Below are 11,242 nucleotides of genomic sequence, written 5' to 3'. Positions count from 1 at the left end.
ACCTTTCTAGGGCAAGTTTTGCAAAACTCTTTTAGTTCCATTGGTAAGTGTCCAGAGGCACCCTCCTCCACCAGTAAGCCTCGGCCTAAAAGTTTGCAACTCTAGCTCTGTGGGCTGAGAAGCCAACTGCACTGTCTCCTGCTGGTTCAGCTGCTGCTGTCTCCTTTTCTTGTTTCTGGTGTTACAGCATTCTCTCTCTCCCTCTGTCTCTGTCTACGAGATTCTCAGCACAAGGATCTCGGGTCCAAAGGACCTCTGCTCCTGGCTCTTCTTTCTTGGTGGTAGTGAGATCCCCCTTTCTATCTCTGGGACGGCTCATTATAAACCTAGTAGGATGGCAAAACTGACCAATCCTCTTGGTAGAGATCTATACACTTTATTTTCATGGTCCCACCTCCACAATTTTACCATGCACCTTATTTACATTATTGGCAATCTATTCATTATCCTTGGTGGACCACAAGCACCTCATTTGTGTTGTCTTACCCAGTCATTTTGTGGGAGTTACAGACTATGGCTAGAAGGGCCATATTAAGTAATTCCCTGCCCCTCAGTACCCTAGGGAAAGTAGCTTCCACCCTTATCAAGCATACTGGCTTCCATGGCTGAGGCAAAAGAGCTTCTGACATGGGGCAGAGATGTGGGAATACTGGGGAAAATGCCTTTGTGTGTCAGGGAGAGTGAATGCTTTTACTGTTATGGGTTCAATTTAAAAAGATAGCCACTATAATGTCCACTTTTGGGTAAAAGAGATTTATTTAGGCTAGCCGACTGCAGGGAGCTGAAGCACGCTCCTATGCTGCAGTAACGGGCCCGATTTTAGGTAGGATTTATAAAGCATGTAAGCAAGGGATGATACAGAAGCAGAAGCTGCAGTTTCAAGGACTTAGAGCACGTGCTTTGGCACAGGCATTTATTGAGGGCTGAGGGGAGCTAGTTTTGATAACCACCTTAGAGTACATGCTCAAGCACAGCTTCCATTGAGGGGTGATGGGAGCTAGTTTTGATAACCACCCCAGAGTATGTGCTCTAGCACAGGTGTTCATTGAGGGGTGATTTAGCTGCTTTATGTACCTAGGAGGGAAGAGAAGAAAAAAAGACAAAAGGGGCATCCCTGAATTCACTGGGAGTGGGGGCAAGATGAGATGGTTACTTCAGCCACATAAAATGGAGTTTTAGCAAGATATTGCCATCCATAGCTGGACATTACAAAAATAGAGCTACAAAATTGAGTCACTTACTTCATTACCATGCTGTAGGGGGTCCAAAGAGTTAACATACTTTAACAAAAAGGCTGGAAGTTCAAGTGAACACAGAGGCACGCTGGAAGAAAGACCTGGCAATCTACTTTAGGAAAATCAGTCATTCTAGACCCTATGGAGCAGTTCTACTCTGACACACATGGGGTTGCCATGAGTTGGAGGTGACTCATTGGCAACTAGTTTTTGACTAAAGGAAATAAGGAAATATGAGCTTTCTTGAACATCTGATATTGTGAGTGCAGAATTTTTATGCCAGCCTCAAACATTTTCCCAATCCTCATGCCTTCCTTATTAGTCACTCATTCTGATACAGACTTCTCTCTACCCAAATACATTACATTATCTAAGTACCCAGCACATTAAATTGCTCTCCTCCTCCTCTTTCTGTGTTTTTAGATAGAAATAATATTACAAACAAATTCAAGCTAAAGTGAAAATGATTGATAATAGTTTGACCTCTTGCTCTGTCATGGAGATGACTGTTTTCCCAAGAGAGGGTTTTTCTGCATATTAGTTGAGATGTTGTTGTTATGTGCCGTCGAGTTGGACCTGACTCATAGTGACCCCTCCTTGGGTTTCCGAGGCAGTATCACTATGGAAGTAGATTGCCCCATCTTCCTTCTGAGGAGTGGCTGGTGGGTTTGAGCCTCCAGCCTTCTGGTTAGCAGTCAAATGCCTTAGGCACTAGGCTACCAGAGCTCCTATTAGTTGGGATAGAACTCTTAATTCCCAGAAGGAGGTGGTATGTGGGCAAAGGAGGTGGCTGCTCCTGCTAGCTGATTCAGAGCTTGAGTGTTGCCCTCAGCTGTTTCCAAATATCAGCATCTGATGGACCCAAAGCTCCTAAATGACCACCAACATCATATTCCTCTAAAACTGGTTTGGAACAAGTGTTTGTGTTTGAAACCTGTCTCTGAATAAGCTGTAAACTCACTCACTGCCATAGAGTCAGATACTACTCATAGCGACCCCTCCTTGGATTTCTAAGGCGGTATCTCTAAGGAAGTAGATTGCCCAATCTTCCTTCTGAATAAGCTGTAGAAGACCGTAAAAGACCACAAAAGAAACAGGAGACACTAGAATGAAAAATTTAGCTTATTTTCTTGGCTTATGTTGGTTTACATTGAGGTAGTTTCTTTTGGGAGTTGCCAGTGTTATTATTTTTCTCATTGGTTTCTATAAGCTATTTAAACATTAAAGAAATGGACTGTGATAGTTAAGTTTGTATGTCAACTTGGCTGGGCCTGGTTGAGTGGCTGGGCAGCTGGATGTAGTATTCCCCATGATGAGACTGGTAATCAACTCCACGGTGGAATCTACTGGGAGCAGCTGAGTAGCTGCCCTAGGGATGTGGTCTGCTTCCTGTATATAAGGAGAATCCTTGGGGAATGGTTTCTAGTGTATGACACGCTTGAGCCCTGCATGTAGTTGAGTTGTTGTTCAGCAGCTTGCCATGCTCTGCTTATCTTGGGACTTTTAACAGACTTGAATTACTGGCCTGCCATGTGGTTTGGTCGGGATTGTGCCTTATTGCTTGTTGACCTTGGGTTTGTCAGCTTCAGCAGCTGGCAGCTAAGTGAAGAAAAGCCTCCAGCTTCAATGGGCCAGGATCAGGAGCCAGAGCTGAAGCCCAAGGTTGAGGGGCTTTCACCCAGCCCCTAGAGCCTGGCACTATGAACTTGGACTTAAAGACTCTGAATTGTAAGAATAAACTCCTTTTTGTTAATGCCATACCATTTGGGGCATATTCCTATCAGAGCAAGACTAGGTAACCAAAACATGGACCTTGTCACATTTGTAGCAAAAATATATTTGGTTTGTGCTTTATCTTCTAACTTGATTTGATATTTTTTATATGCCTAAACCTAAACATTTTTCACAATATCAGCATATCTTTTCCTTCATGTTTTTCCTTTCCATTGTTTTTGCACTAGAAGAAACTTTCCCTAGCAAAGTAGTGGGAACTAGTTACATATTAACAACTTTTTTCATCTAATAGTTTTTATGGTTTAGTATTTTGGAGTCTTCAGTGAAGTCAGAATTTAAATTGATTTCTTTCCCCTAAATATTTTGCCTACATGCTCAACATTATTTGTTGAATAATCCATCCTTCATTTGTTTACTTTTTTTTCTTCTTTCAAAAGCTTTATTGAGGTATGGTTTACATACCATAATATTCATCTATCTTAAATGTGCAATTCAAATATTTTTAATACATTTATACAGTTATTAGCCCCAAAGATTCTTCATGCCTGTTTGCAGGCAATCCCTACTTTCACTCCCAGCCCCAGGAAACCACTGATCTGTTTCTAAAGCTTTGCCTTTCCTGGAGGTTTCATATCAATAGAATCATACAGTATGCTGTCTTTTGCACTGGACTTCTTTCACATAGCATTGTGGTTTTGCAGTTTATCCATGTTGTTACATGAACATGCTACATTGTTTTACTGAGGTTGTTTATCCATTACATAGGTATGTTGTTGTTAATTCCATCAACCTCATGGTGACCCCATGTACAACAGAGCAAAATGTTGCCTAGTCCTGTACCATCTTCATGATTGTCAATATGCTCCAGTCCATTATTGCATCCACTGTGTATTTTTGAGTACCTTCCAACCTAGGAGACTTATTTTCCAGCACTATGTCAGACAATATTCTGTTGTGATCCATAGAATTTTCATTGGTTAATTTCCCAAAGTAGATCACCAGTCTTCTAGTCTGTCTTAGTCTGGAAGTTGTGCTGAAATCTGTCCACCATGTATGAACAGTTGGTATGTGAAAGAGTGGTAGATATGATCATGCCAATGACATTGGAATGTTCATACATGTAGATATCTATCTATCCATCTATCTATCTATATATTGATGTATGAGCATTCCTATTAGTTCACATCTTTGTCTACACTTTTTATTTATTTAAAAATTATAATTGTTACTTTTTTATATTAAAATTACTATAGATGCCAGAGTCTTTTCCAAGGTTATACTTTAAGAAGAACCAGGTTTTCAAATTCTATAGTTGTTTCCTTACTTAATGCATTCTCTTTTTTTTAAAAAATAATACTTCACTGTGTTTTTGTTGAAGATTTACATAGCAGTTTAGGTTCCCATTCAAAAATTTCTATACAAATTGTTAGGTGACATTTGTTGTATTCTTCACATTCTCATTTTTTCCATTGTGGTTGTTCTGTTTCCATTAATCTAGTTTCCCTGCTTCTTCTCATCTTTATTTTGAAGTAACTGTTTACTGTTTGGTCTTATATGAAAAAATCAAACCCATTGTCATGGAGTTGATTCCAACCCATAGTGACCCCCAACTCGGTTTCTGAGACAGTAAATTTTTTTTTTTAAGGACTTCAAACATTTGTTTAATTGTTCACAAAGGCATTGAAGAGATTTTCTCAGATGCATAGAAAAGGGAGGGCTGGGCTTTTTAATACCCCCACCCCCCCAAAAAAAATCCACCACCACCAGATTGACCAAAACTCCAAAACAATTATTGTTAACTTTTTGGAGTTGCAAGTCTACAAATAAAAATTAAGTTGTCACCTTTTGGTAATGTTGTAACACCCTTTAAGATAATTTGGGACAATTGATGTTGCAAAACTAGCACTGGGAACTGCTGGTCTTAAGTTCTGAGCTTAAAAGTATGTCTTCTCAGAGCTCAAGTTTGTTGCTGCTTATGTTTCCACTGACACCTCTGTGATGCCACAGTTGGATTCCAACTTCCAATGAGTGCAGACCTGCAATGTATGAAATGTGTTCCCTTTCTTTTGATTTCTTAAGCAGATGGGTAAAAAGTCCAGAGTGAAATGTCACCGCCAAACAAGTTCGTCAAACCCAGTTACAGGTGCTGGAGAGGATTTTGATTCACATGCATTCATCTGATGGCTTCCATCAGGAAGTCTCTGATGAGGTACCAAGGCAAAAAAGTTAAATCTTTCTCCCATCTTCTTAGGGTTCATGAACGTATCATATCCCTGAAGTAACTGCTGTCTTACAGATGGCTCAGGTGAATTATCTAAAAGAACCTTCAGCCGGAGATCAATACCCATGTTTTTTAAAAACATTTGCTGTTTTATTGGACCCAGAGAGGCCACTTTTCCCTGTGCCATTCTGCGGAAGTAACTGAAGTCCACATCAGTTGTTAGGTCTGCTGTTCCTGGAGCAACTAAGACATCATGGAGCTTGTGACCACAGAAGCCTCTGAAGGTATCTGTCTTCGTTCCATCGTGACCATAATCGGCAATCACTGCAGCACCTCCAGTTAGTGCAATGTGTTGAGAAAGTTCCTGAATAACAACACCAGCATCAGGACACACTTCCACATATCCCGTGTTTCATCACTTTGTAGGAAGGCTTCTGCTGAGGTGGCACAAGGCGCCAAAACAAACCTCAGTTTATTAGAAACTTGCGGATCGATATCAATGAACACTTCTCGCCATCCTTTCGGTGTTTTCTGAAACTTATGTATAGGAAGAACATCAAAAAATTCATATGCAAGATAAAAGCTGAACCCCTTTGGAACATCTTGCAGATCTCGGTGTCAGGAAATTGGAATCCCTGACTTAGTGACCCTTTCATATACAGTGGGGATCCAGCACTTGGCTCCAATGGAACCCTCTCTTCAGTCAGTGTTGTTGCTTGGATCTCACTTAATTTTTGGCTCACTTCAAAAATATGGAACTCTTCACGAATTTGCGTGTCATCCTTGAGCAGGGGTCATGCTAATCTTCTCTGTATCGTTCCAATTTTAGTATATGTGCTGCCGAAGCCAGCACGACAGTAAATTTTTATGGAAGGAGTTTGCCCAGTGTTGCTTCTTGGAGTGGCTGGTAGGTTTGAACACCAGCCCACTGGTTAGTGGTCATATCCCTTAGGCACTGTGCTACCTGAGCTCCTTTGGTTTCATATAGGGGATTTTTAAAAGAAGCACACTACTTATGGGTAATGTTCATTATTTTTGAGCCAATCTGTTATTTAGCTAAAAGGTGACCTCATGGATAATCTCAGTTCAAGGTTTAAGGAATATCTCAGGGCAATAATCTTGGAGTGTACCTCCCATCTCAACAAATTCTGTAAGTCTAGTTTTTTGTTTTTAGGAATTGAGATTCTGTTCCACATTTTTCTCCCATTCTATCAGGTTCTATCTATTGTGGCCCTAATGAAAACAGTCATAGTGATAGCTGACCATCATCTAGTTCTTCTGTTCTAGGGTACCTGAGGCTGTGTTACAGGAAGACTATTTGTCCTGTAGACTAGTTTCTCATTTGGTTCTTTAGGTTTTTTTCTTTCTCTTTGGCTCCAGATGAGTGGAGACCAATAGTCGTATCTTAGTTTCAGCTTGAAAAATGCAGAGTGCGTTCTTCTGGTTTTCTAACTCTAAGTCTTTGTACCTTTCAATATAATACTTTACTTTGTCTTTTTGAGCCACCTGATTTTAATTTGTTGTTCTCTGTTGTGGATTCTCTATTGACCCCCTTGTTTTATTGTGTACAATGTTTTACAGGCTTATTTTGAGCATCTATTTCTGATTTGGTTTCAGTGTTGATGTTATGCAGCTCAGGAAAAAAGAAATGTCACTTATAATGGATGAGCAATTAGAATCAGTTCTGATTACTCAGCAGAAACCATGCAGGGAAGAAGGTTTGTAGGGTTGTTCTAGTTTTCATAAAAATCCCTTAATTTTTATTTGTCTAAGAATGTCTTGATTTCACCCTCATATTTGATGGACAATTTGGCTGGATATAGAATTATTTGGTTTTGGAGAGTTTTGATTATGATATGTTTTGGTGACTTTCTCTTGGATAAATATCTTTTCTTCCTTCATGATATGGGGTCTGAGAAGATGCTTTATTATTTCATTGTTTTTGAATTTATTGACCAAGAAGACTTTACCATAATAAATATCTATGCACCCAATGAAAGTATTCCAAAATACATGAATATTAACTGAATTGAAAGGGAAAATAGGCAACTATACAATAGTAGTGGGAGACTTTAATACACCACTTTCAAGGAGGGACAGATCAACTAGGAAAAAAACTCAACAAAGATACAGAAGAACTCAACAACACAATCAACCAACCCAACCTCATAGACGTATACAGAGTATCCATCCAACAAAAGCACAATTCACCTCTTCTTGTTCTGGTATTCCAATGAGGTGTGTGTTGTTTCTTTTCATGTCACACCATACAACTCTTAGGTTCTCTTCATTTCTCTTAAATCCTTGTTCTTATTTTTCTTCATACAGGTGCTCTGGTTTTTTACTTCAACATTTCTTACATTCACTTTTGCTACTTTAAGTTCAAGAGAAAATTTCAGAGTCAAGTCTGACATCCTCTTTGCTGTTTTTATCCTTTCTGGTCTTTTAAAGGCAAAAGCTTTTTTCACATATGGTGTTCTTGATGTAATCCCACAATTTGTTTAACTTCAGTAATTTGTGTTCAATGGGCCAAACCTAGTCTTCAGATGGTCTCTAAATTTAGGTGGGATATACTTAAGGTCATATTTTAGCTTTCATGGACTTGTTTTAATTTTCTTCAGCTTCATCTTGAATTTGCATATAAGCAGTCAATTATCTGTTCCACCATTGGTCCCTGGCCTTGTTCTGATTAATGATATTGAGTTTCTCCAATTGTTTCTTTTAACAGATGTACTAGATTTGATTTCTGTGTATTCCATCCAGAAATTCCATGTGTATAGAAGGCATTATGTTATTGTGAAAAGGTATTTCCCATGAATAAATTGTTGGTTTTGCAGAAGGCTATTATGTGATCTCTGACATCATTTCTATCACCAACACCATGTTTTCCATCCTCTGATCCTTCTTTGTCTCCAACTTTCACATTCCAATTACTAGTAATATCAATGCATTTTGATTGCCGATTTAATCAATTTCAGACTGCAGAAGTTAGTAAAAATCTTCAATTTCTTTATCTTTGGTATTAGTAGTTGATGCATAATTTTGAATAATAGTCGTATTAACTGGTCTTCTTTGTAGGTGTATGGATATTATCTTCTAGTTGGGAAATGAGTTCTTCAGCCAATTCTAGCCTATTCTTCTGTGCTTCCACTGTGTTGTGTAATTCTGTAATTTTAGTGTTCATCTTCTGGATTTCTAACTGCTGTTTTTGTATAAGTTCTGATTATGTATTAATCTTGTTATTTTGTTCTTGAATGTTTTTCCTGAGTTCTTCCAGGGTACTGTCTGTGTTCTCCTTGGTTCTGTTTGAGGTTTCCTTAAGCTCTTGTAGATTTCTGTAAACGTATCTTCTAAATACCTTCTCGGATAATTCTATTGCCTTCTCTTCCTCCATGTTTAATGAATTTTTGTTTGGGATTTTATTTTTATTGTCTTATCCTGTTTTTTTTTTTTTTTGTTAGTTTGTTTGATTTGAGGTTGCCTGTTTTTCCTAGATATTTTGAAGTTGTTGTCTTTAACTATTAGTTATGTATTGATTTGTTTCACCTTGATTTTATGATTTAATATTTTTGCAAGATGGAGCTGGTGTAATTTATTCTTTTGGCTATTAAATCAGGTGTGCTGGGTTGCTCTGCAGTTTTCTTTGTGTTGATGGAATCAGTGTGGGGAATGTGGATGCAGGTCTCTGTTCATTGTGAAGGGAATTTAGAGTTGGGGTGAGCAGGTATTGTGATGGCTTAATGTGGTTCTTCTACTGGGTGAGGCAGGGGAGAAGGGGAAAAAAGAGGAAGAAAAGAAAAAAAAAAAAAAAAAAAAAACCAAGGCGCCAGTAGCAAGTCCCCCCTTTCCACATTTCCATGGTTACCACTGGTTTCAGGGTTTTGTTTTGAGTCTGCTTGGGATGGCTACCAATGATGAGGTTTCTTTGTCAGTCACAGACCCGTAGTTCAAAATCAGCAAAGACCCCAATGGCTAGGGGGCTGCTACTTTCCACTTGGGTTGGATAGCTGCAAAAACCCTGTACTCTGGACCCCTGTATGCTAAAAATCTGTCCTGGAAGAGCTGGATCCCAGACTTGCACTGTGAGCACATCCCAGGGCCTGCCTACCTGTGATGTATTTCCTCCTTTCTGCCTTTCTGCTCCCAGCTCAGCGGCAACCTGAGCCAGAGGAGTTTCTGCTCTGTTTCTCAGAAATGTTGTCCATTTACTCAGCTCAGTTTCCAAGGTTACCTATGAGTCGGGTCCGACTCGATGGCACATAACAACAACAACAACAACAACAACTCAGCTTAGTTTCCAAGGTTACCATCAGAAGCTTCTGTTGTGGGTAGTCCAAGCCCCTGAAGATGCCGTTGGCTCCCTGGTGTGCCTCCTTTCTTATTTCCTCTGTGGTTTTCTCCAGTATTATTTAAACAGTTTCCCATTTCTCTGTCTCACCTGCCACCGGGCAGGTTCATTTATTTTTATTTTCCAGGCTGTTTGCCCTGCTTCTTTCTTTTTTTCTCCTCCACTAAATCTAGCCTTCTCTAACTTAATTAGCTGTTGACAGCCCCAGAATCCCTGCTTCAATCAGCTGCACCTAGTTTTTCAGACATTAAGATCCTAGAGGGAACAAAAGTATGGGCTACAGATACAATGCCATCTTCCCCATCTCCGTGTTTGTTTTTCGTTTTGAACTTGGCTATTATTGCCGAGATAAGATTCTATCTCGTGTTGTTTTGACTGAATCTCTCTGATGGTAAATGATCACATGGGTTGGTTGGCTGCCTGTATGTCCTTGGTGAAGTGCCTGTTCACGTCCTCTGCCCATTTTTTAATTGGATTGTTTGTCTTTTTGTTGTTGAGGTGTCTATAAATTTTAGAGATTAGGCCCTTGTCTAATGTCATTGCCAATATTTTCCCCCAGTTTGTAGGTTCTCTTTTTCCTCTTTTTGGAGAATTCTTTTGATACACATAAGTGTTTAATTTGTAGGCATTCTCAGTAATCTAGCTTTTCTTCTTCTGTTTGTGTATTTTTAATTATGTTTGATAGTCTATTTATGCCATAGAGTAGAGCCTCTAAGTTTGCCCTTACTTTTTCTTTAATGATCTTTGTAGATTTGGGTTTTTTGATCCAAATTGAGTTAGTTTTTGTGTCTAGGGTGAGGTGTGGATCATTTCACTTTTTTTCAGGCAGATATCTAGTTTTGGGTTTCTTTTCCTCATTTAAAGGATTTTAGCCCTTTGTCAAAGATCAGCTGTCCATAGGTGGATAGATTTACTTCTGGTTTCTCAATTCTGTTCCATTGGTCTTTGTGTCTGTTGTTGTACCAATACCAGGCTGTTTTGACTGCTATAGTTTATAGTAGGTTCTAAGATCATAAAGTATGAGGCCTCTTACTTTGTTCTTCTTCTTCAGTAGTTTTTACTTATCCAGAGTCTCTTTCCTTTCCATATAAAGTTGGTGATTAATTTTTCCATCTCTTTAAAGAATGATAATGGAATCTAGATCAGGATTGCATTATATCTGTAGATTGCTTTGGGTAGTATTGACATTTTCACAATGTTAAGTCTTCCTATACATGTAATGATATGTTTTTCTATTTAAGTAGGGCTCTTTTGGTTTCTTGTACTAGTGTTTTGCAGTTTTCTTTGTATAAGCCTTTGTGTCTGTAGTTAAGTTTATTCATAAATATTTCATCTTTTGAGTGGCTATGATAAATGGCATTTTTTTTTTTTTTATTGTGATTTGGGTGAAGATTTACAGAGCAAATTCACCTTCCATACAGCAGTTCACATATACTTTGTCTCATGTCATTGACCACAGTTTACCACAATACAACAGCTCCCCTCCCACTTCCTTCCCATAGTTACCTCTTCCCAGTGTCCATTCCTCCATGGACTCCTGCCCCCTAAGCTGTCTCCCTGTGCATAAGCAGTCCTTCTTTCTCCCATGATTGTTCTCTCCAAGGAGAGTATCTACTTGAGGTAAAAGTTCAACTCATATGCCTGACTTTTGTTTGGTTGGAAACCACAGGTGTGGGTTCAATTCTAGACCTGAAGTGCAGTTAG

General features: G+C 39.1%; 1 non-coding gene and 1 pseudogene across 1 annotated transcript; both read right to left on the bottom strand.

The window, feature by feature from the left end:
* Positions 1-5,077: 5,077 nt before the first annotated feature.
* Positions 5,078-11,242, bottom strand: part of LOC103201619 — a 17,544-nt pseudogene continuing 11,379 nt past the window's right edge.
* On the bottom strand, positions 5,937-6,043 carry LOC122150516. The gene has a single exon (XR_006163706.1). It is a non-coding gene; the product is annotated as a U6 spliceosomal RNA (small nuclear RNA).

The sequence above is a fragment of the Orycteropus afer genome, unplaced genomic scaffold, assembly GCF_000298275.1.
Source record: "Orycteropus afer afer isolate SDZICR_OR568_19922 unplaced genomic scaffold, OryAfe1.0 scaffold00156, whole genome shotgun sequence".
NCBI lineage: Eukaryota > Metazoa > Chordata > Mammalia > Tubulidentata > Orycteropodidae > Orycteropus > Orycteropus afer.
This window is presented reverse-complemented; position numbering and strand designations above follow the sequence as displayed.